General features: G+C 43.8%; 1 long non-coding RNA gene across 1 annotated transcript; it reads right to left on the minus strand.

Moving 5' to 3' along the window:
* Positions 1-3,655: 3,655 nt before the first annotated feature.
* Positions 3,656-5,438, minus strand: LOC109287257. Its single transcript, XR_002094796.1, has 2 exons — positions 5,196-5,438; positions 3,656-4,173 (listed from the first exon to the last, which is right to left on the minus strand). It is a non-coding gene; the product is annotated as an uncharacterized LOC109287257 (long non-coding RNA).
* Between the last annotated feature and the right edge of the window lie 6 nt (positions 5,439-5,444).

Here is a 5,444-nt window from a genome sequence, read left to right on the forward strand (position 1 = left end):
GTACCTTGTCTGTGACAATAGGTTTTTGTGTATGTGCACATACATGTGTGTTAAAGCAATTGTTTTAGAGCAATTTCTAAGGGAAGTTTTTAATATTGCTTTTCTTTTTAATGATAATGGTTGCATTGAAGTGAAAATGGTGACAAAATGCAGGATATCTTAAGCTAGAGAAGTGACTTATCTTGCAATATATTGTGCAATGTCTTCGGAAGATAGAAATAGTATCCATATTTCTTGGTGTTCTGAGCCTTAAGTAAACAAATAATCTCAGGAAACGAATATAATTTTAGCAAATAAGGGAAGTTTTGTATTACATAAGTAGCTGACACTTGGATTAATCCAGTTAGTTAGTATTTTCATACATAAACTTGAAACAGATGGTATGATGTATCAGGAAAATGGAATATTTTAAAACTATGAATTAATTTTGGCAATATAATGCACTGTTGCATCTTTATATCTATATAAACCTGTGCAAGAGTGAAGCTCAAAAAAAGGGGTTCAATTCTTTAACATATGGGCTGAGCAGAGGTGGATTAATAATGCTGTGATAGTTCTTTGCAGTGTCACCTTGGAACATGGCAGTTGATCAATTCTAAAGTTTCAGGGACCGGCCTAAGTATTAGTAGTTACATACACACATTCTGTATACAGTGCTAGCTAGGAAGCCCTTCTCTGCAGGAAGTCAGTCTCCTCCATTCTCTGCCTCTACACCCCGCAATTGTCTGCTGCTGCCTATATCTACCAGACAGGTGCTTAACATACCACAGTGGGAGATGGGCCAGAGCAACACCACCTTGGAACATGGCAGAACATGGAAGACTAACAGAAATGAGAGTCTGATGGTGATGGGTTGGGGAGAGAACTCCTGCTGGGGATGTAGAAGTGGGGAAAGCTAGGGATGGAAGAAAGCAAGGACAGATGCAAACTGTACTGGCAATAGGGGAAGAATTAAAGAAGTATCATAAGATGGGTTATGATGAAGGGGGTGCAAGAGGAATGCAAAGGACACAGATTTTAAATATGATGGCAGGATGTTTGTGGGAGAACTAGAGACAAGAAAGGAGCTCCCATACTCATCCCAGCTGTGACCCTCCTCCCCTCCAACATACTTGAGGCCAGGAACTGGATGCCTGAAACTCAGATTTTCTTCCCACTTTACAACTTCCCCAAGAGAAAACACCTTCCTCATAAAAATGTCCTGTTTCCACTGCCCCTCCTCCCCCCAGGTAGCCACAACCTGCAGCACCCTGGTTCAGGGGTTAGGATGGCAGGGGAGCAGGGGAGGGGTACTCTAGAGTCTGCTGGTTGCTTCTTCTCCCTCCTGTACCCCAGAGAGCAAATCTTGAGCTAACCTTCCTTGCTTTGCCTCCGTCTCAAGTAGATAAACCAGTGACAGAGCTGGGGGTGGGTTGGGGGGAGGTACAAGACAAATTCCTCTGCATACCTCATTCTGCTAGAGCCCTCTCCCACCCTCCACACAGGCTGCTAGAGAGAAGTGGGAGAGGGGAGTGCTGCTGCAAAGGCTCAGTTCCCACATGAGAAGCCTGGCTTTCATCTATCTGCAGCCTCTGATACACAGCTACCCTGCCTGGAGTGCCTAAGGGCTGGCAGGACATGCTTCTCAGTCAGATTAAGATAAACCCAAAGGCCCTATTCAGATGCAGACTAGCCTGTTTGAAGCCCTGTGAATTGGTGGTGTTAGAACCTAGCTTGATCTTGGTAGTTATTTCAATTGTATTCAGCTGACTTGAATGAAAACAGCTAAAGTTTTGCATTCCCACTCCCTTTAGCCCTTTCTGGACAAGGTCAGGGCTTGTTTTTAATGGAGTTAATCATACTTGAAAAGCTCTATTAAGAGTTTGAGATGAGCCTGCAGTAAGGAGCCGGGAGGGTGGGTGGAGGACAATCAAAGTTACATACTGAAGAGCTAACAGGGCTCCAGCTGTGCTACCCTGCCCCTTGATGAAGTTTCAGTTGTGTTAAACCAGCTTGAATCAAAGAACACAACTTTCTTCATAAGCCTCAGCAATGAAGACCATAAGCTGTCACCACCAACCCTCCACCCACCCATGCAGCCACTCTGAGAGGGAGGGGGACAAAACAGTATAGCTATTAGCTAAGGAGCCTAAAATTATGAAGCAATCATAGCAAAAGTCTTTAAAGGGAGAATTAAACTGTTTCCACTGTACAAATTATGGAAATGACATGAACAAATCAATTACCTTCTGTTGAATTGTTGCCAAACATAAAAATTAAAACTCCATTTAAGAATGAGGAATTTAATCACACTAAGGCTTAAATCTTTTTCTATAATAGAGGAGCCTAAATCCTTATGCAGTTCTAAAACCAGTTTTCAAGAGTTCCAAGTACTTAGCCACTCCCAGTGAAATCAGCTAGAAGCAAATTACAGCATCTTATCTCTCACCCCCCTAAAGAGGCAATACAATTATCTACCTACCACAGCAGGCTCACAAGACTTTTCACACACACACACACACACACACACACACAGGGCATGGCTACACATTCATTAATGCACAGTAGTTGCTCCACATTTAGTACTTGCTTAATGAAGTAGTACCGAAATGCAAAGTAACTAGGTTACTATGCAGTAGTGCTGGCCCAGTTTTTAGTGACACTGCTCGGTAGCCTAATACTACTGCACAGTAGCATATTAGCATGGTTTTTGCTGAGCAAGCTACTGTGTGGTGTTATGAGGTTACTGTGTATTAAGTGTCTCATGTAGACAAGCCCACACACCTACAGAGTTAGTTAGCTCTTTTGGACTGAAGTTTTAATAGAAGTCAGGGCAGAGTGAGACCCTGCTCTGCTTTCTGCACATAAAAATTCATACTATTTAAAAAGGTCCTGTTAATTTCAGAACTAGTTTGCATCAAATTATTTTAAATACACAATAAGTTACCAATGTAGATAAATGAGAAAAATGCATTGTGAACTGATTTAAAAATGTCCTTAGAGGGTACTGTAAAGTGCATAATTGAAATGCAAAATATTAGGCTAAAGTATGTGTATGAAAAAATAACTAATTGACCAGCACTCTGACCCCTCCTATACTTTAGGTCATGAATTTACATGCAATCATGAAGAAGCCAAACTAAAAAAAGCTATGTATTTTAATTCTCTTAGACTTTTAGTTTTCATTTAAATTTTTAAATTCATTTTCATGAAGGAAATGAAACGTAAACACAATGTGTAACTTCCATCCCCAGATTAGCAAGACATGAGGAAACAACTTTAACTGTTCTCCCACTGTTCCACATAAGACTACCTAGGAATTATGGTGATATAAAACAAATAAAAGGCCAAAATACAGCTTCTGAACTTCCAGTCTTACCAAAAACTACTAACTTCAGATTTCCTTTCATCAGCTTCAAGAATCAGGATATAAAAGATCTTGCACATTAATACCTAGCTAGGTCTCACCAAAGGTAATACTAGTTCCATTTTTTAATTGTTCCCTGCAAGCACTGCCTACTTGGCAATGTAGAATTGATAGCTATTAAAATATGTCCTTTAAAAGTTCCTGTTCATTAAAAGAACCGTACAGTCCAACAGAATCTTACAACACAAAAATCTTCAAAAAAAGAGTGAATATACATCCAGGAATGATAACTAGAATACTAAATTGCAATACATTTAACAGGTTTTAATATCAGTTAAATACAATTAGAATTAGCCTGTATAGTTATGAACCTTTAACTTGATATCAAGCCAAACATTTTACGTACAATTAAAGCCTACAGTGTACCATATACTTGTTCCATATCTGACATACAGGCATGGTTATAGTGTCGTTAGAGAGTTAAATTGCTGGTCTTCCACTTTGTTTTGAAAAACTGGAAGGAGGGAGAGTTGTGGTAGAAAGTGTTGATGGTAATAAGGCAGATCATGTGCCACAAGCCCATATGATGCATTTTGTGGCAAGTCATATACTTGAAAGGAAGAGTTGAACTGCAAAGCAGGACTTGGGGTTAAAGGCAGGAGTCTTTGCTGCTGTGGGCCAAGAGGATAGTGGGAATAATCCTGTAGCAGAGTTGGTGGGGTCCCTTGGCTATAGCTGTAGAAAGGAGCTGGAGGCAGGAGGCTATGGTGGTGGTCTTGTATCTGCCTCTTAAGCTTCATCCTACGATTCTGGAACCAGGTTTTGACCTAAAGAAAACAAGATTCGCAGAAGAGTCAGAGATCTTGCCCAGAAGTTATTTATAAACCATTGTTAATTCAGAAGACCCCAAACTGAACCCCAAAACTGCAGTACATTTACTAGAGCTTGAAGTTACTTGGCTGGCAGCACCCGTTTGAACAACTGAAGGGGCTTTCATGTCGTGTAATCTCTGGGTAACACCACAGATCCAGCCTGGAAGCTCCTCAGTGAGTGGCATGTTCTCACAGCAAGATCCCCCCATTCTACACAGTGCACATCCCTAAAGGAGAAATTGAACATCCTTCTATTTAAGGATGCCACCACTTTGTGAGCCACCTGGGGTGCTAAGTTCAGAGCCAATCCCCTTTAGTCTGAACCATGAAGCCCTAACGTGCTAAGGTGGCTGCTGCAAGGAGGTAAGTCTTGTAAAGGACTGACAACAGTGCTTGAATCTGCTCCCAGGGTAGTTTGACTCTCTTCTGGGAGCTTTCATCACATGACATAATGACATTAATTATAGTGCACAGAATTTATGCCAGGAAGGCAAATGCACTTTACTTTTACATTTGAAAAACCCACTGGACTACTGTATAAATCAGATTCAACCATTTAATATTTATTTTAATGAATGCCCTATCCTTTATCTCCTGGGTGACTCCCAGCAGTCTCCTGGAGATTTATATCTAATTCCTGGAGACTCCAGGGAAATCCTGGACAGCTGGCAACCCTATCCCAGGGCGAAGGGAGAGGACTTCATCAGGACGCAAACCCGAGGTTCGTGGACTGGGGGCAAGCCTTGTTCCCTCCAGAGGGCCCATTCCCAGCCTAAGTGCAGGCAGGACTGGGACCACAGCAGCTCTCAGGAGCGTGCCCCCCCCCAAGTCAGGCAGAGCCCAAATTTTGAGTCTAACAAGGGGCCACATACAAAAGACAGCCGGGTAAGGAGGTAGAGCGCAACCCGGGAGAGGGCTGCCCAGAGCCAGGGCGCAGCGGGGCGCCCGCAGCAGGCGGGAGCGCTGGCGGGGCTCACCTGGACCTCGGAGAGCTGCAGGGCGGCTGCCAGCTTCCTCCTCTCGGCGGCGCCCAGGTACTTCTGCCGCTTGAAGGTCTTCTCCAGCTGGCAGATCTGCGTGGAGGTGAAGGCGGTGCGCAGGCGGCGGGGCTGCGGCGGGGAGGCCGTGCCCGATGCGGCGCTCTCGCTCTCGTAGCCCGAGGACTCGTCGGCGCTGAGCCAGCCGCCCTCGGGCGCTGCGCGGGCGGAAGGGAAGGCAAGGGCCGG

The sequence above is a fragment of the Gavialis gangeticus genome, unplaced genomic scaffold, assembly GCF_001723915.1.
Source record: "Gavialis gangeticus isolate Ggan-Ray unplaced genomic scaffold, GavGan_comp1, whole genome shotgun sequence".
In the NCBI taxonomy this organism is placed as follows: Eukaryota; Metazoa; Chordata; order Crocodylia; family Gavialidae; genus Gavialis; species Gavialis gangeticus.